Here is a 21510-nt window from a genome sequence, read left to right as displayed (position 1 = left end):
ATTGAGTAGAATTCCCTGAGCTATATACAGCTCTCATTAGTTATGTCAGCCCTGCTCTTGATTTTAACTTTTCTTCACCCAAAATGTCATCCTTTCCACTTTTGCATAGAGGAAGATAATGATCATCTTTCAGTCACAATCATTCATTCTTGTTTCAGGACCTCTTGGTGATCTTCTCATACCACCAAAATTAACTCTTGATATCCCCAACCTTTCAATTCGTAAAGTCCTTATTAATAACACCTCTCATGAGTGCCTTGGTGTTTCAGCCTATCAATATGAATATATTTATCTCATCATCTAGAGAGTCAACTCCTTGATAGTTCGATTTTCTGTAACTCTCTCCTCACCACCCAGAGCTTAGCACTATGCCAGGCAAACAGAGTACACTTAGTAAATATTGAGATCTGTAGGTTACATTCAGCTTGTTTTTTCCTCCCTAACTATCTTTTTCTTTCTTTTACCTTTTTATAGATTTGAGAGGAAAATTGGAGTTTGGGAATTCAATATTCCAGAAATATTTAGTTTTTATTTAATATAAAACAATGAACTTCTGGTTATTAAATAGACTAAAATAACATAAAAATCACTAAATACTTCATGAAAGAACATCAATCAAGATATTTTTCCCACTAGTGAAAGATATTCTCTGCTTATATAAGGTTCAGAAAGAATAAATTACATGAAAAACAGATTTAAGACCAGGACTAATAAATCAATTTGTAATGTTATAGCTATTCAATTGACTTTCTAAATACTTGACTTTCTATCTAGCTGACTTACTTTTCAGGCCCCACAGGTACTGTTTAATTTAGACTACTGGGGATTTTTTTCCCCTTTTAACCAGTCTTCTCACCCACAATCCAAAGAGAGCCAGAATGAAAAGTCAGAAGTAACAAAAGAAAGCAGAAATTACTTGCAATTTTTTTCTGACTGAATACTTTGTCCCTCCTCTTTCTCTCTACTAAACCATTAAAACAATCCTTGAAGTGCTATGGTACTCTTTTTAAAGTATGGCTTACATTTTCTGAAACAATGGAGTTAAAGAATGAATGTGACACAGCTAAGTAGACACAAGTCACACAGGTCCAAGTTAGTTTAAAAGAAAATAAACATATAAAGAGACAAGGAAAAAAAAAAAAAAGATCTTTAATGTCATGTGACACTAATGTGATAACAGGAGATGTATAGCGTTATGATTCAGTCATATTCCTCTTTGCTACACATACCATGGTTTGCTTACATGGTTTGCTTCATGAATCGAAATGTGTGTCACATTTATAAAGGTTTATCCAAGATTGAAAAACAGTTTGTGAAAGAGAGTGTAAGAAACAGGGCATTCAATATAATCAAAATTCAACTGACTTCCAGTACATATATTTTTTCATAGCAGATTGAGAGGGCATCTTTAATTGATAATCCCCCTGGTGTTTATGGAATTAGAGCAGGGATAACTACTTGTACTTACAGACTTTTATTGTTCTGTCCTGATTGGATCAGTAAATCATGAGCATGTTGTTTTATCAACACGAGGATTACACAGCAGCTGGTAGATAGTCTCAATGGGGAGGTCCAGTGAAATGTAATAGAAAAAATGAATTCTTAACAAGAATTCTGTGTGTTAAGTTGCCCTCTCAAAGCTCTCCCGAATTTGTATTTTTTGCTTGACACCAAAAATAGATTGCTTCAAACAAGTCAGTTACTCTTAGAATATAAATGAAATAACTTTCACTATTCCATTGTCACATCCCATGGTAATCCATTGCATCCCATTGTTACAAGTTCTTGCTCTGTCTCATTCCCCTTAATTTTGTTTTTCCACTTTCATCTTCAAAAAAAAAAAATCAGAAGCCCTTCCTTATAAATTGCATTGACTTCACTCCTATTTCCTTCCAACTTTCGTCTATTTTAAAATGAAGTTTCTGGCCCATTTAGAAACAAATTTGGCTTACTGACTGACTGGTTATTTCTGTGTCTGCCATGTAAATTTAGAACAGGCAGTCAAGTGGAAGTGCTCAATGTTTTAGAAGAAAATCAGAGACTAGGAAGAATCCTGTAAAGTCATCTAGAGTCCCTTCATTTTCCTGGTAAATAGAAAATGAAGCAAGTCTCTTTCCCCTCCCTTAAAATAAAAACTGGTAAAAAGAAAGACTCTTGGGTACAAATTTAATCAGATTTTTTGCAACTGACTACCTAAAAGCTTAAGCGGAGTCTTTGTAAAAAAGTCAAAAAGCATCTGTAAGAAGTCTGTGCTTCTGGTACAGGTGGTTCAGTTCTCAGTCTCCTGTTTCTGGCTTGCTCCCTTTCATCCTCCTCCACATCTTCAGAGTCTACTTCCTTTAGTTTAAAAGGAAATTGCTTATACATAAGAAGCATCATACTTAAATATGCAGGGAAAGAAAGCTATCTTAAAATATCCTTCATTGTTTTCTGTTTTGACTAAAAGGAACATGTAAGTCAGAAAAAATGGTTTATTCATTTTGGGTGATGTTCTTTTTAGAATTCAGTGCTTCAAGGAAGATAAGAAATTTAATTTGTAAGACATTTGGAAAATACAACAAGGGATTAAGTTGACCTCTGGTATCTAGTTGAATTCCATAAATAATGGTTTCTAATAAGTGGAAGCTGGGATATCTTTAGAAGTAGTGTATCAAAGGAATCCTTAACACGCTGAAAATCATCTGTGTGTCTCATTTATGGGTACCTTTGAGAAGAGAGTTTCAATTCAGCTTTTTCTTGTTGTCTCCCCTGACAGCAGGACCATGAACTCTGTTAGGATCTGTTGTTCATGTGTATTTTTCTTGAAACAAACATTTTTTCTTTCCATTATTAAGTCATACTGACCAGATCTGTGTAAATACCAGGGCAGAATTGCCCTCGCCCAGCAAGCCCTGAGCAGCAGGCCCACTGGAGGTCCCCTGCTGCTGACTCATCAGTCTCCTCTCTTAACTCATGTCTTGAATCAGCTGAATTCTTTTTCGTGATGTGTGTCATTGGTTTAAGCAATTTCTGTTCGATTCATTGAGTTCTTGTCTGTCTTTTCTGTTTTCCACTAACTAGAATAGAATGTCTTACAAGGCACAGAAACACTGGCAACTTCACAAACAAAACAAATAAGTGAATAAGCAAAAAGCTGTGATTAGGCCTTGACTCAGTGGTGTTTTGCATTCATGAACAAGATTGCTAATATCTCTAGGAATGTGTTTCTAAGAAACATCACAAATATTGCATCAAATTCATTCTTGTATACATTCTTCCCTGGTGACTCAGACGATAAATAAACTGCCTGCAATGCAAGAGACCCAGGTTTGATCCCTGGGTCAGGAAGATCCCCTGGAGAAGGGAATAGCACCCCACTCCAGTATTCTTGCCTGGAGAATTCCATGGATAGAGGAGCCTGGTGGGCTATAGTCCATGTGGTCACAAAGAGTGGGACATGACTGAGCGACTGACACTTCACTTCATACATACTTCATCTCCTCCCGATCCCCTCTCCTGTTATGCTTTTGTTTAAAGTGGTTAAAGATTTCTTACTGTTTTAAATGAATCGATGAGGAAATCTGTAGAAATATCTGAGCCTTAGGACGACTGGGGACATTTTTGAGGTCAAAGGAACTTTTTACCTATTTAAAGCTTCCCTGGTGGCTTAGCTGGTGAAGAATCCACCTGCAATGCAGGAGACTTGGGTTCAATCCCTGGGTTGGGAAGATCACCTGGAGAAGGGAAAGGCTACCGACTCCAGTATTCTGGCCTGGAGAATTCCATGGACTGTAAGGGGAATTTCCTTGGGGTCACAAAGAATCAGACAACACTGAGCAACTTTCACTTTCAAAGAAACAAAAGTCCTTAAGACAATGATTCCTCAAAGTGTTGTTCTTTTGAAAACTATTCAGTTAAAGAGTTCTTTACCACTGCATGGATGATAATAAAATGTCCTTTGCCTAGTTAATAGTTATTATTGGTTAAGCTGATTTAAGTAAGAGAATTATGGCCAGCTATAAAACGCTCTTCACGAGTGGTGAGAGAAACTAGCAGCTGGTTTTCCACTTGGTATGCAATCGTGTTCAGCTCTTTGCAACTCCTATGTACTATATCCCACCAGGCTCTTCTGTCTATGGGCTTCTCCAGGTAAGAATACTGGAGTGAGTTGCCATTTCCTCCTCTGGGGATTTTCCCCACCCGAAGATGGAACCCCCATCTCTTACGTTTCATGCATTGCAGGTAGATTCTTTACCCACTGAGTTATCTGAGAAGCCCTTCTACTTGCTATAAATATTTTTAATTTAAATTTGCCAGCTGGTTTTCAATTTGTGTAATAGCAGGAAATATATGGGGAAACAGTGGAAACAGTGTCAGACTTTATTTTTTTAGGCTCCAAAATCACTGCTGATGGTGATTGCAACCATGAAATTAAAAGACGCTTACTCCTTGGAAGGAAGGTTATGACCAACCTAGATAGCATATTTAAAAGCAGAGACATTACTTTGCCAACAAAGGTCCGTCTAGTCTAGGCTATGGTTTTTCCAGTGGTCATGTACGGATGTGAGAGTTGGACAGTGAAGAAAACTGAGCGCCGCAGAATTGATGCTTTTGAACTGTGGTGTTGGAGAAGACTCTTGAGAGTCCCTTGGACTGCAAGGAGATCCAACCAGTCCATCCTAAAGAAGATCAGTCCTGGGTATTCATTGGAAGGACTGATGTTGAAGCTGAAACTCCAATACTTTGGCCACCTCATGCTAAGAGTTGACTCATTGGAAAAGACCCTGATGCTGGGTAGGATTGGGGGCAGGAGGAGAAGGGGACGACAGAGGATGAGATGGCTGGATGGCATCACCGACTCGATGGACATGGGTTTGGGTAGACTCCGGGAGTTGGTGATGGACAGGGAGGCCTGGCGTGCTGCGATTCATGGGGTCGCAAAGAGTCGGACACGACTGAGCAACTGAACTGAACTGAATAGCAGGAATGTTTAATTTGTTACTGTAGGGTAAAGGGGTGTCTTTCCCTTCAAGCGCAGCTTTTTAATTCTTCTATTAACAATAACTGTGAACAATAATGGTAGTTTCCTGCTGGGTGATGAGAAAATGAGTTGCAGAATGAAACTCTCATTCATTTCTAATTCCCAAGAATTTCACGGTTTTAGTTGTTTGCTTTTAATATTAACATTTCCAGGCAAAGAGTCCCTGCTGTCCATCAGGAGTTCTTAGAGCGAAGATAGTGAATAGATGGCGCGCGCACACACGCACACACACAAACACACATACACACTGTCTGAAATTCTGCGTTTTTGGCCTCTAGGACTTTCTTTCCATACCCTTGACAGTTCCCTTTCATCTCATCATCCACTTGAGTCTCAAATACTGATGTTTTCCAGGATCTAGTTCCCAGGTCACTTCTGCTCTGCACGCTGCTCTCAGATATCCTCAGTTTCTTTGTTGTTTTAGCTGTGGTTAACGTATTAATGATGCAAAACGCACATTGTCTAGCCCTGCCTTCTCTCTATGCACTAAGGATATAGCGCGTGAGTCGACTAAGTACTTAATGGTCATTAGTTTCCCCACATCTGCTTCTTTTTCTATTTTCTAATATCGGTTAATCACACCACTACCCATTACATCACTGTAGCCAAAAGTCTGTGGGTTGCTTGAGAATTCTTTTTTCCCCTCACATTCTTGATTATATCTAATCAGTCTCCAAGTTCTGATAGTTCTGCTTCTTAAATGCTTATCAGTTCTGTTCTCTCCACCTTTATCTTCACTGCTACAGCCCTTTATCTGGGCTGGGAACATTCTTGCCTAGAATGTTACAACAGCCTCTTAACTGGACTCCTTATTCTTAGATCTGACTTCTCACATTTATCATCTACCTAAAATGAAATTCAACCACATCGCTACCCTCACTAAAATTTTGCAATGGCTTTCCACCACCTCCAGAATAAAATGTGACGTTTTTCACACGGAATTCAAGTTTATTCTCCACATCCCAGCCTCTCTTTTCTACCACCTCCCACTTCATTCTCTAGGCTAAATGGTCCTGAATTGTTCTAATCCCTCACTCATCAGCCTTCAAAATGTAATACCTTAAACATGACATTCTGATGAAGTCTTCTGCAAAATCATTGTGGAAATCAGATATTTTTTAAAAAGCATTCATTACTTTTGTTTTAATGAGATAGATCCTTTGTTAATGAAAGCAAGAGAAGATCTTGTCTGTTTCTTATTTATAAATGATATTTAACCAAAACCATTTATTCTCCCCAAAATAATGACATGTTGGAAGCACTCCTTTTGGTTTACTTATTTTACTTCCAATGACCTTAGACTTTTGTTTCAAACATCTTCTGAAGATGAATAGCTATTATAATGTATGACAATACTTGTATTATTATAATATAAATGATCTTTCTAACACATTACAAAGAGACTATTTGAGCTTTTTTTTTTAGCTGAGGACCAGGATTTAGAGGTGAATTATAGGTCTCGACAGCCATGAAGTACATGGTTGAGACTGTTCATGTATACAAGTTGTCCTACCCCTTGGGAGAAATACAAAAATTTTCACAAAATGGAATGTTCTTTGTAACTTTAGTTTCTCTATCTTTAAAAATTTTTGTCAGTAATGCAGACTGACCTAGTACGGAAACCTCTCTTGTTAAAAACAGATGGAGGTGCTAAACAAAATGAAATACAACCTAAGAATGCACCAGTGCACATACGGTAATAATTGGCTGATATTTTTTAATTGAAAGGGAAATTCTAAGTCATCAGAAGAGAAAACTTACAGCTAATGTGACAGCCTTGTGATCGGATACCTCAGGATCCTGATTGGCAGTTAAGAGTGATACTGTTTGCATTAAGACAAATAGTAAGTTTAGTCCTTTGTTGTGAGCTGCAATACTGTGACTGAAAATGCCTTGACACGTATATGGAACATTGGAAAGGATGCTAAATGGGTGACAGGAAAGTTTGTTTTGACCTAAAGCTGAGTGGGGAAAAAAAAGGCTCTATTGGAAAACTGAAAAGCCTGTGTCAGACACAGACATGGAATCCAAATATATATATTACTACCTTTGTGTAGGATTCTTTAGGTTGAAAAATAATAATGATGTGATTCTGGACCAAAGAACACTTTGAGGTAACCAGTAGAAACAAACAGAAAGCTGCTTGTACCAATAGCTCAAAAACAGAGAATACTTAAGACTCCCGGAAGAGACAAAAATTCCCAATTGAAGATGGATCCCAGTAGGAAAAAATTACTAACCGCGCGAGTGACATTTGTTATGAGGGAAAGTTAGCCGATACAAACACTGGGAGGATTAACACTTTGTAAGAATTTGAACTATTAGAGCAATCTAAAAAGACTGTAAAATAAATTAATGTATTGATATTTAAGAGGTAAAAGAAAGACTAGAAACCAAAAGCAAAGAGAGAAGACAAATATGAAAAAGAACTAAATAAAACTTATAAAAATAATACAACTAAAAAAGGAAATAGTGAATTGGAAGACATTTCGAAGGAAATGGTTTAAAATGAAGAACAGAGACACATAGAGGCGCCAAGTATCAAAGAGGAGTTAAGAGAAATGGAGAACAGAATGACAACCAGAAAACTCTAAGGGTAGTTCCAGAAAGAGAAAAGAAGCAGTGGGGAAGAGATTATATTTAAGGAGAAAATACATGAAGAGGTCAATATTAATGAAAACACGAGTTTACAGACTGAAAACACACAGGTCTTAAGTAGAATAAAGGAAAAAATTCCTGTATAGATACATTGTAATAAAACTACAAAATTCCAAAGACAAAGAAAAAATTTTTAAAAACAACCAGAGAGAAAGCACAGATTACCTGCAGAGAAACAATTATTACACTGATAGCCAGAATGCTCTCAGCAACAATAAAGGCAGAAAGACTGAAAATATCCGTAAAATGCTAAAATATGTAAACCTGGAATTCTATACCCCAGGGAATTTCTCCAAGCATGAGAATAGAATAAAGACATTTTTAAAGAAGGCTAAGAGGTAACATTTAGCACTCACACAGCCACGCTGAATTACTCAAAGATACATTTTGGTGAGAAAGGAACTGACTCTGTAGTGTGAATGTGGCAGTAGGGAGCAAAGAAATAGCAAACACATAATTAGATCTAAATAAGTTATAACTTTAAATATGTATGTACGTATGTGTGTGTTATATTTGGATAATTGATGTATATTTTAAAACAGTGTGTGATACCTCTATTCAACATTATATTGAGTGTCCACTCAGGCATGGTGAGAAATAGAAGGTTAAATTGGGAAGAAAGAAACAAAACTACCACTATACAGAGATTATCTTATTGATTATGTAAAAATCCCACAAGAATCTACAAATAGAATATATGAGTGTCCTGAATGCTTGCTACATACATTAGTAATATATTAAAGTTAATTATATTCTTAATGATCTACAATACAGGAAATATGATTTTAAAAGATGTCATTTAAAATAAGAACACAATTGCTGGTACTTTGGAATACCTCTTAAAATATGCAGAAGTGTATGAGATAGTATGGAAATATCTTAAAAGAGACTTAAGTAAATGGGAAGATTATAAAATGCTAATAGATTAAAAATTCAATATATAAAGATGTCAGTTCTATCCATTAATTTTAAATTGACTTCAATCACAATAAAATCCCAATGTGTGTGTGCAACTAGAGAACTGATTCTAAACATTCAGTTAACCTACAAAGAGACAAGAATAGTGCAGGCAAATTTTTTTTTAAAGGATTACGCTGCAGAGAATCTCACTACTACATATTGTTATTTATACTTTTTTAAAAGGCACAGCATTAGTATAGAGAGTAAACCAATGGAACAGACTAGAAAGCTCATATATGGAAATTTGATCTCTGACAGAGGAAGCATTGCAAAGCTACGGGAAAGGACGGGTTTAGTCAATAGTCTTGGGACAAATATTTTTCCATTTGGAAATAATACAATTTGATTCCCACTTTATACTACACAGAAAATTTAATTCAAGCTGAATTAAGACCAAAATGTAAAAATAAAACCTGAAACCCTGAAGCTATAGGAGGAAAAAAAAATGAGAATATTTTATAATCATGGAGAGAAAATCTTTAAATAAGACACAAACATTGCAAATCATAAAGGAAGAATGTTACAAATTAGATTGTATTAAGATTTTAAATGTCTATTTATCAAAGGATGACACAAAAAAGTGAAAAGAAAAGCTGTATATTGGAAGAAGTTGTTTGCAATAGAATGTAATACTATGTGGTGACTATCTGATTGGTAAAATGTTGATGAGGATGTATATTTTAAAAAAAGCATGTTGTAAAATATGTTCAGTACCATACTTATATTCATTAAAATTGCACAAAACAATACTGTATAGTATTATGAGTATATTTACTGGAGTGGGTTGCCATTTCCTTCTCCAGGGGCTCTTCCCAAACCAGGGATCAAACCCAGGTCTCCTGCATAGCAAGCAGAGTCTTTTCTATCTTAGCTGCCAGGGAAGCCCATTTATATATTATAAAAGTGTAAAGATGTGCATGGAAAAGACACTTGCCAACCTTAGGACAGTGATAATCACTGGACATGAAGGATTAAGCAATCTGAAAACCAAAGTGACAAAGTGTTATTCTAGGTAGTGGCTACTAGGTAGCAATTTTATTTTTTCTGTAATTTTCTGTGTGTCTAAAATATCTCATACTTAAACAAAATCTAAACAAGCCTTGACTTCTAAGTGAAAAATATGTAGGCACATGTGGGCATATATTTGATTAATCAGAGAACATTTAAAAACAGTGTGTGATACTTCTATTAACATTGCATTGGATTTTTTTCCCTTTAAAAGCATTTATTTATTTGGCTGCAGTGGGTCTTTGTTGCCGTGCAACAAAGCTTTCTCTAGCTGTGGAGTGTGGGCTCCTCCTCCCAGAGCTTCTCTTGTTGCAGAGCTTGGGCTCTGACCGCTGCTCCGTAGCCGTGGCACAGGAGTTTAGTTACCCTGCAGCATGTGGGATCTTCCAGGGCCAGGGACTGAACCCAAGTCCCACACATGGCAGGTGGATTCTTAATCACTGGACCACCAGAGAAGTCCTTGTATTGGACTTTTTAAGAAACAATGGCAATATTATTCTTATCATAGAGTCTTATGCCTTAATCTGGACACCCTATGGACTCCTCTGTCCATGGGATTCTCTAAGGCATGAATACTGGAGTGGGTTGTCATACACTCCTCCAGGAGATCTTCCCAACCAGGGATCCAACCCGAGTCTCTTTTGTCTCCTGCACTGGCAGGCAGGTCCTTTACCACTGGCGCCACCTGGAAAGCCCATTCCATGCATTACCCAAGTGTTACAATTACACTTAGTAACCAGCTTTGATGGGTAGAAGAGTGAACTAACCATGTTCTCAGTCTGGGGGCACATCTGTGTCCCTGTGTGACGCTCTCTCTGAAGATAATAAGTGTACGGAAGATGGTCAGAATGGAATTGAAAACTGGAGGTAGATAAGTCTAGTCTCCTAATAAATTGAATTACTGAACACGTCAAAGGGCATAGGCATCTTAATAACATCAGCAAATTCAGCATAAAGCAAGGAGTTGTGGGTGGCTGAGTCTAATTTACGTTTGGAGAGTTTTAGTTTACATTTCTCTTTTAGATGAGGCTGCAGAAGAGGGCAAGGAGAACAGGGCTGTTTCAATATTTTTGTCTCTCTCGGTCACACCCTGCTGCCTCTCATTTGGCAGTGATGTTCTATCCTTGCACGCTTGCTGAAGAGGTGCTTGGCTGCTAAACACTAATGGGCTTTTCCTATTCACTTCCCACAAGCCAGATTTAGGAATTCTTTCTATGAGGGTGAATGAGCTGCCTGAGGTACTCCTGGCAAAGCCAACTGAAGACCTGATTTGCCTGAATAAAAATTATGGCTGCAAGGTTCTCCACCATTTGGCACAAGACTCTCAAGCTCTGCCAGTTCCCCTCCTCTGCAGCCTTTGTCTCTCTCCAGCACCTGGCAAGGAAAGCCACAAGCCCGTCTGGATTCTCTGGTACCCCCGCTACCCCTGCAATCCGTGTTTACTGCTGGGATAACCCTTGACACTTGGAACATAGCATACATCTTCGGATTCTGTGTTTAGGATTTGTGGCCCCTTTAGGGCCAGAACTACATCTTAAAAAGTATGCAGGTGACTTGCTCACTGTGGACCTAGGATGTTTGTGGAAAAATATATCTGTTGAATGCCTACAATAAAATAAATTATAGGATTACATATACAAAATGCCTTCGTCTCTTCCAATTTAGTGATCCTGGAACACACACACACTGAAAATATTTTTGAAATTGCTTTTGTTTTATATTAATATCTCCATTACACCTTCCTTAAATTGATGTAGCATTTTCTATTACTTTTAAAAAACGTTCTAAATTGTGACAAAGTTTTGTTTTTTAAGGGCTTCCCTGATGGCTCAGATGATGAAGAATCTGCCTGCAATGCAGGAGACCCAGGTTCAATCCCTGGGTCAGGAAGATCCCCTGGAGAAGGGAATAGCTACCCATTCCAGTGTTCTTACCTGGAGAATTCCATGGAGAGAGGAGGCTGACGGGCTACATCCACAGGGATGAAAAAATTTGGACATGACTGAAAGACTAACACTTTCACTTTTTTTTTTTTTAACATTTCTGTATTACTTTTAAAAGATATTCTAAATTGTGACAAAATTTTGTTATTTAAGGGTGAATGTGAATTTTGGAATTAGCTAAAAGCCACATATACAGATACACAGATATACAGATATACAGATATACAGATATTACAGATAGCTGGGAAGAGAAGAGAAGCGAAAAGCAAAGGAGAAAAGGAAAGATATTCCCATCTCAATGCAGAGTTCCAAAGAATAGCAAGGAGATATAAGAAAGCATTCCTCAGTGATCAGTGCAAAGAAATAGAGGAAAATAACAGATTGGGAAAGACTAGAGATCTCTTCAAGAAAATTAGAGTGACCAGAGGAACATTTCATGCAAAGATAGGCTCGATAAAGGACAGAAATGGTATGGACCTAACAGAAGCAGAAGATATTAAGAAGAGGTGGCAAGAATACACAGAAGAACTGTACAAAAAAGATCTTCACGACCCAGATAATTACGATGGTGTGATCACTCACCTAGAGCCAGACATCTTGGAATGTGAAGTCAAGTGGGCCTTAGAAAGCATCACTACGAACAAAGCTAGTGGAGGTGATGGAATTCCAGTTGAGCTATTTCAAATCCTCAAAGGTGATGCTGTCAAAGTGCTGCACTCGATACGCCAACAAATTTGGAAAACTCAGCAGTGGCCACAGGACTGGAAAAGGTCAGTTTTCGTTCCAATCCCAAAGAAAGGCAATGCCAAAGAATGCTCAAACTACCGCACAATTGCACTCATCTCACATGCTAGTAAAGTAATGCTCAAAATTCTCCAAGCCAGGCTTCAGCAATACGTGAACCGTGAACTTTCAGTTGTTCAAGCTGGTTTTAGAAAAGGCAGAGGAACCAGAGATCAAATTGCCAATATCTGCTGGATCATCGAAAAAGCAAGAGAGTTCCAGAAAAACATCTATTTCTGCTTTATTGACTATGCCAAAGCCTTTGTGTGGATCACAATAAACTGTGGAAAATTCTGAAAGACATGGGAATACCAGACCATCTGACCTGTCTCTTGAGAAACCTGTATGCAGGTCAGGAAGCAACAGTTAGAACTGGACGTGGAACAACAGACTGGTTCCAAATAGGAAAAGGAGTACGTCAAGGCTGTATATTGTCACCCTGCTTATTTAACTTATATGCAGAGTACATCATGAGAAACGCTGGGCTGGAAGAAACACAAGCTGGAATCAAGATTGCCGGGAGAAATATCAATAACCTCAGATATGCAGATGACACCACCCTTATGGCAGAAAGTGAAGAAGAACTAAAGAGCCTCTTGATGAAGGTGAAAGAGGAAAGTGAAAAAGTTGGCTTAAAGCTCAATGTTCAGAAAATTAAGATCATGGCATCTGGTCCCATCACTTCATGGGAAATAGATGGGGAAACAGTGGAAACAGTGTCAGACTTTATTTTTTTAGGCTCCAAAATCACTACTGATGGTGACTGCAGCCATGAAATTAAAAGACGCTTACTCCTTAGAAGGAAGGTTATGACCAACCTAGATAGCATTTTAGAAAGGAGAGACATTATTTTGCCAACAAAGGTCCATCTAGTCAAGGCTATGGTTTTTCCAGTGGTTATGCATGGATGTGAGAGTTGGACGGTGAAGAAAGCTGAGCGCCGCAGAATTGATGCTTTTGAACTGTGGTGTTAGAGAAGACTCTTGAGAGTCCCTTGGACTGCAAGGAGATCCAATCAATCCATCCTAAAAGAGATCAATCCTGAGTGTTCATTGGAAGGTCTGATGTTGAAGTTGAAACTCCAATACTTTGGCCACCTCGTGCAAAGGGTTGACTCATTGGAAAAGACCCTAATGCTGGGTAGGATTGGGGGCGGGAGGAGAAGGGGACGACAGAGGATGAGATGGTTGGATGGCATCACCGACTCGATGGACATGGGTTTGGGTAGGCTCCGGGAGTTGGTGATGGACAGAGAGGCCTGGCGTGCAGCAATTCATGGGGTCGCAAAGAGTCGGACACGACTGAGCGACTGAACTGAACTGAAAAGCCACATAGAGTTTATTTTAATCAAAACATACAAAAGCCATCACATGGGATCTCTCAAATCTACCAGAATTCTGTGTAAAGTGCATGAGTTTCTTCCTAGCCTTGGATATAAAATGTTTATCAAGAATGTCTACTCCAATCTAGGACTGTTTCACTCTGAATTCCTTTATATGAAAGACAAATTAACTATCTAGTGTAGGCTGTGACTCTTCGAGGTTATTTTAAAACTTGTAACCAAACAAAATTAACGCAATTAAGAATGTATAGCTAGACAGCATATTAAAAAGCAGAGACATTACTTTGCCAACAAAGGTCCATCTAGTCAAAGCTATGGGTTTTCCAGTAGTCATGTATGGACGTGAGCGTTGGACTATAAAGAAAGCTGAGCACTCAAAAAACTGATGCTTTTGAACTGTGGTGTTGGAGAAGACTCTTGAGAGTCCCTTGGACTGCAAGGAGATCCAACCAGTCCATCCTAAAGGAAATCAGTCCTGAATTGGAAGGACTGATGCTGAAGCTGAAACTCCAATACTTTGGCCACCTGATGCAAAGAGCTGACTCATTTGAAAAGACCCTGAAGCTGGGAAAGATTGAAGGCAGGAGGAGAAGGAGATGACAGAGGATGAGATGGTTGGATGGCATCGCTGACTCAATGTACATGAGTTTGAGTAAATTCTGGGAGTTGGTGATGGACAGGGAGGCCTGGCATGCTGCAGTCTATGGGGTCGCAAAGAGTCAGACATGACTGAGCGACTGAACTGAACTGAAGAATGTATAGAGTACGTAAGAATATGTCCTGTGTCAACAAATTGACAGACAGCAACCTTTTTAAAAAATAATTTTATTTGTTTATTTATCTTTGACTGTGCTGGGTCTTTTTTGCTGCATGAACTTTTCTCTAGCTGTGGAGAGCAGGGGACTACTCTATAGCTGCAGTGTGTGGGCTTCTCACTGCCCTGTCTTCTTTTTCTGTGGAGCCGGGCTCCAGGGCACACAGGCTTCAATAGCAGCATGGGGGCTCCGTATCTGTGGCTCCCAGGCTCGAGAGCACAGGCTCAACAGTTGTGACACAGGGTTTAGTTGCTCCACACATGTGGGATCTTCCTGGATCAGAGATTGAACCCATGTCTCCTACATTGGCAGGCAGATTCTTTACCACTGAGCCACCAGGGAAGCCCCAGACATCAGCTTTTTATCTAACCTGAAGCTCAGAAAATTACAATTCCGTATTTTCAGGCATTTCTTTAGTCTTCCAGCTCTATAGTAACAGAATCTGAAACCATCATCTTATTGTCTCTTTTCAAGAATTTCTGGCTAACCCCAGCATGCCTATGGTAATCAGGGTCAATGGTTGAGCTCAATTCTCTTATTAGTTTATATTTTCATCCATAATTATAGATTGTGTTCATGAACAATGAATACCATACAACTGTCACCTAAACATTCCATAGAAGGCCTGTGGCTGATCAAATAATGTTTTTATGATTTTTGGTTTTTTAAGAGTTTCTGTTAAAAAAAAAAAGTTTCTGTTTATATTATTGTTATCTATAGTATTAATCTATTGTTAACAAAGTGCCAGTAGAAACCCGAAAATAGCTTATTGAGAGTTGATGAAATTTGTTTCTTGTTCTGTTTTTCCCCAGTTGAGAATATTAGATTTTAATGAATAATTCAGTGGCTTAAGGTTAATTCCCATATCCCTGCTATCCCTCTTGAACAAACCAAACACTAATAAATAAATAACAAAGAGATACCAGACAATTTGAGATGTTCTCATAATGCTAACAATACTATAGCTGAAAACAAGTTCTGGGAACTCAGAAATTAGTACACAAAGATGTTGGGGGCTTGATGCTTTAATGACAGCTCTTGTATTTGGCCCTTCAGAAAAGTAATATGATAAAAAATTGCCTATTCTTCTTACCTTCTTTCCTAGGAATCCTAGTTGATTATTTAACAAATATTTGTTACAAGCCTACTACTATGTGCCAAACATCATGTTTGACACTGGACAAAAATATTTCTTGATGCTGAAGAGTTCCAATAACTTCAACAAGTGTAGAGGGCTTATATTTCATCTATGAAAAAATATTACTGATGACCAAATACCCATAAGGACTGATATACCTTAAACACATGAAAAGAAATTGTGTAGCAATATAAAATGAAACAGACAAACCTGCAAAGTAAGCCTCTATCCTGACAATTATAATAATATATATTACTTGGAAATTTACCTCTATCCAATGTTTCTTTGCCAGTTTGTGCTGTTACAACAAAGTACAGTAGACTGGGTGGTTTATAAACAACAGGAATTTATTTGTTGAAGTTCTGGAAGCTTGGGAGACCAAGAATGGGATGCCAACATAGGTAGGGTTCTGGTGAGGATTCTCTTCCAGGCTGCAGATGACTGTCTTCTTGAATCCTCACTTGATGGAGAGAGGTCAATAAACCTCTCTGGGGTCCCTTTTATGAGGATGCTAATCCTACCCATGGGCTTCCCAAGTGACTCAGTGGTAAAGAATATGCCTGCCAATGCAGGAGACATTGGTGAGTTTGATCCCTGGGTCAGAAAGATCCCCTGGAAAAGGAAATGGCAACCCACTCCAGTGGGTTTCTTGCCTGGGAAATCCTATGAACAGGGAAGCCTGGTGGACTATACTCCATGGGGTCACAAAAGAGTTGTACATGACTTACCAACTCAGCAACAATAACAATCCTACCCATAAAGGCTTCAAGTCTTCCAGAGCCCCATCTCCTAATACTGTCTATTTGGGAATGGAGTTTCAACATATGAATTTTGGAGGAACACAAGCAGTTAGTTCACTGTACAGTGTGTGGATGTCTTAGGAGTAATTGCTGTTATTACTCCTTTACACAAATAAGGAACCTGGGCATCACTAAAGTTCCACCACTTATCCAAAATCATATCACCAATGAGAATTTACACAAGGATTTGACACAGGTAGTCTGACTCAAGAGCCTAGGGTGAAGACATTTTCTTTTTTTTTTAATAAATTTATTTATTTTAGTTAGGGGCTAATTACTTTACAATATTGTAGTGGTTTTTTGCCATATATTGACATGAATCAGCCATGGGTTTACATGTGTTCCCCATCCTGAACCCCCCTCCCACCTCCCTCCCCATCCCATCCCTCTGGGTCATCCCATTGCCCCAGCCCTGAGCATTTGTCTCATGCACTGAACCTGGAATGGTGTTCTGTTTCACTTATGATAATATACATGTTTCAATGCTATTCTCCCAGAACGTCCCACCCTCACCTTCTCCCTCAGAGTCCATAAGACTGTTCTATGCATCTTTGTCTCTTATTCTGTAGGGTGAAGACATTTTCAAAACACTTTTTGTTTAATAGGACACAAGGAACTGCTCATATTCTTCAGATGTTTAAATATTTGTGAAATATCTTCTCCAGAGTGGAAACTTGTGTTTAGCATGTCCCATAATATGCAGCTTGTGGCAGTCTTGCATTTTTAAAAACACATATTTTCAGGCTCAGACTCTTCTTTCAAACAGGGCACGTATGACCATTCAGAGTGGTCACTCTGGACTTCTCAAAATTGAAAGGAATTTTATCTTCTTGTTGAGATAGGTTGGAGCTAGTAGCTTTGTTTCCATACAATTCAGATATTCCAATGTTTATTGATTAAAATCTCATACTTAAAAGACAAAGCAATATGAAAGAACCTAGATGATTTTGCACCACTCAAACACAAACAGGCATGTTCTAATCAATTTCAGGCTCCTGCTAAGTATACTAGGCCACTCTGACATTCCTATACGTGACCCTTCTGTATATAATTAGCACTGTATACAAGTAAGCATTGTAAGTTAGGATGATATTCATTTGTGAGAAACAAGAACCCAATAAACAGTCAAAATATCAATTTTACTGTAGATGGTCCAAGGCTGAGGCAGCATCTCTAAAATGTCTTCAAAGAACTAAATTTTTTTCTCTTTCTACTCCATCAACCTTAGTGATGACTTCCATTCTCATGGTATCATGATGGCTGCTGTACTTCCAGCCATCACAGGCTTGTTTCAAGCAGGAAGAATAGGGGAAAACAAAGCAATGAAAAGCCGTCCTAGTCCCCAGGGGCTTCCATCTACATTTCATAAGCCATTACTGAGCTACATAGCTACTCTTAGCTGAGAGAAAGGTTGGGAGTTGAACACATTTGTTTCCTAGTCTCAATAGTGGGTAAAACAAGAGGGAAGAGTTGGAAAAGGTATTGGAAGAGCCTTGCAATGACACTGACTATGGAAGTCATTTGCATATTTACCTTGGAATCTATGGAAAAACTAGGGATGATTTCTATGTCTCTGTTTGTTTGTGTGACTCATCACTTATTTTGGTAATGAAAGGCTTAAGAAGATAATTTGGTAATTATCTTCTTGGTAATCCACTTGGTTACTTCAGGAAGAAAATGATAGGGCACAACCTTTTGAGGTGGCACCTTTGGGGCATGTAACAGCTCACTGTGAACCAGAAGAGTATAGTATCCCCACCTGGCTTGGTACACACATAGAAAAGGGGGCCTTTGGGAAACAGTAAGACCATACTGGGTACCACAGGGCCCTTGGAGCTTCATTGTTGCCACCCTAGTGATGACCAAAGACATAACTGTTGTTTATACTTAGTTCCCAAGAATTTCACAAGTTATCCTTTCAGAGTAATGAATATGAACATGCCACTGAGACGGAATAGATTTGCATAGAATTCTCGCACCTTATCCCTGAAAGGAACCTTTAGAATTCATTTAGCCCATGCCCTCTTATGTTCATCTGAGGAAATAGAATCCCATGAAATTATTTGCACTGGGATACCCAGATGAGGGTCACTGGTGTCCTTTGCCATTCTACCACTTGGAAGAAGCAGGAACACTCCTGTAGCATATTACCACAGCACTCAAACTTCCCACAGGTAACATTTGATTGCAAACATCTGTCTAGTTTCCTTCACTTCTACACTGTGGCCTTCCCTAGTGGCTCAATGGTCAAGAATCTGCATGCAATGCAGGAGACCCTGGGTTTGATCCCCGGGTTAGGAAGATTCCCTTGGAGAAGGGAATGGCAACCCACTCCAGTATTCTTGCCTGAAGAATTCCATGGACACAGGACCCTGGTGGGCTACAGTCCATGCGATCCCAAAGAGTTGGACACGATTAAGTGACTAACACTTTTCACTACACTGTAAACTCTCATGCAAGCATGGACTATGTCCATCTTATCCAATGCAGTATTTTTCTAAGATCCGGTACAACTTTGGGACATGATATATTTTTATGGAGTGAGAAAATGGAAGACTAGATGATCTACACCTGACAGAGGTTGTAATCTTTTTTCCCTGACTACTAGTATTTTCAAGGCCAGAATCATTCAGGTCATTGGCAGAAATTGGGTAAAGAGTCAATATGAAGTTAGATTAGGGAAGATTCTCCTACCTATTCCATTCCTGACCCTCCTCATCATCTACTTTCCCAGGACTGAGGGGTATTTATAACTCCTCTGTTTTTGAAGGAAAATAGATCTTCAGAAAAATGTTCCATTTGCAGAGAAAATAGGGCTTAACTGACAATGGTATAGACCTAGAAATTCTGGGTAGAAATTAAACCAAATATATACTTTTAAGTCCAGAGTTAGAGATTATAATAGTGTCTGTCAGAGTAAATCCTAAGGAACCTTCGTTGATCTGTCTGGGGTGATATGGAATGTATAACCAGATCACAGAATCTTCTAGCTTATATGCTGTATCCAGTTGGAGCCCAGTGATAAAAACACCATATTTTATTTTTGCCATAGTGTTGGGGTCTGTTGTTTATCTTATGTTTCCAACTGATTGCTTCTGGGAGATGGCAAAGTGTTTTTAAAGTTATGGAGGTAATTGTTCTAACTTCCTCCTAAATGGAGATGATGTCTAGAACACCCAGGGCCAGAGTATGCGCTCTGATTGCAGACTGCCAAGTCAGCAAGGCATGTGAGTAGTTTGAAATCTTTCAGTTGTGTATTATGCAAGGTAAGAATGTGTTACTAGGAAGACAAATCACTTGCTCTCTCTAAATTTATTTACCAACTCTTATGTTCATGTAGGATGAAGTATCATGAAATTAGCAATCATACAGATTTTGAAAAGTCAGAATTAGCTTATTTCAGTTAATTCTTAAGAACAGATAAGCCTCTCCCTAGTGGTTAGAGAAAAGATTTGAATCCTCTTAAAGCTGTAAATTGAATATCATTGCTTTGTTTCCTCTTAAGTTACAGTCTAAACCAAATAGCTCTTAATGTTAAACTGATTATCCTAGTCATAATTTTTTCTCCTTATCATTCATTTAAAAATACTGGTGGGTCTCAACTGTTTTCATCTTACCAAATCAAGCCAATTCTCTAAAAATTATAATAAACCCCTCATTTGAATTTTTAAAAATTTTGTATCAATAATTTTATCCACCTATTCCACAAATAAGTGATAAACATCAAAAAATGACAAAAATTATCTGTGTTACTTTTTCCTTTTTAGGTAATAGCTTTCTTTGAAGACAATTTTTTTTTTTTTTAAAATATCTACCCAGGTCTCTTTTTGGCAAGGATATATCATCTTTTCTATTAACATCATGGGACTTTACAATGAATTTCCCATAAACAGCCATTTGAGGATTAGATCATCTGGTATTAGACTATAGTTTATAAAAGGAGTCAAGTTGGCAGCTTCTTTTCTCAGTTATTTTGACTCCTGTCTTAGCAAACTTTGATTGCTATATCATCAATTTAAAATACAGTATTATCATTTCCAAAACAGTGACTTGATACAGTATAACAGATGCTAGATATTGCCAGTTCATAGTGGCCAAATAAAGTTACCTTAGGTGAAAGCAGGATTTGAAAAATCACCATTTAAATAAAAATAACACTCAAATTGAATTCTAGCAATAGTGATTGTTCTAGTCCATTTACACTGCCATAGCAATATACCATAGACTGGGTGGCTTATGGCAACAGTCGTTGATTTCTCACAGTGGTGGAGGTTGGGGAGCCCAAGATCAGGGCACTTGCAGATTTAGTGACTGGTCAGAGCTAGCTTTCTGGTTCATGAAGTGAAGTGAAGTGAAAGTCGCTCAGTCATGTCCGACTCTTTGCGACCCCATGGACTGTACAGACTGTATAGTCCATAGAATTCTCCAGCTCTTTTTGCTTTGTCTTCGCATGGTGGGAGGTGGCAGAGGAGCTTTCTCTGGCATCTTTTTGAAGGGCACTAACTCCCATCCCATACACCTAATCACCTCCCAAAGGCCTTACCTCTAATACCATTAACTTGGGGGTTAGGATTCAACATATAAATGGAGAGGGGGGCAGGGACAGAAACATTCCGATCATAGCAGTGATCTCCACTTTTCCCAGATTTTACCTAAAACCAAATAACCTCTTTGGCGAGGAGCTACATTTAATTAACTTCAACCACATGTAACTTCTGTGTTAATTGCATATGGGCTATATGTATGTAATTTTTATTACAAACAATCATGTAAAATGTTATTTTTCCTACTTTACAATTGAGAGAATGAAAATGTAGAGAAATGAAATAATTTGTCCAAAGTCACACTGCTAATAGGATGCAGAGGTAGGATTCAAATGCAGATCTTGGTCTCTTTATCCAATATCTGTTCATTCAACAAATATTTGTTAAGAGGAATAGTATGTGAAAGACTGAAGGAACAAAGAAAGTAAGACAGAGTCAATTTTCAAAGAAGTCACTGCTACTTTTAAAAGAATATGTGCTATGTGCTAATTTGCTTCAG

This window comes from Giraffa tippelskirchi, chromosome 4, assembly GCF_054371585.1.
Source record: "Giraffa tippelskirchi isolate mGirTip1 chromosome 4, T2T-mGirTip1v1.2.pri, whole genome shotgun sequence".
Lineage (NCBI taxonomy): Eukaryota > Metazoa > Chordata > Mammalia > Artiodactyla > Giraffidae > Giraffa > Giraffa tippelskirchi.
Note: the sequence above shows the minus strand (reverse complement) of the source record.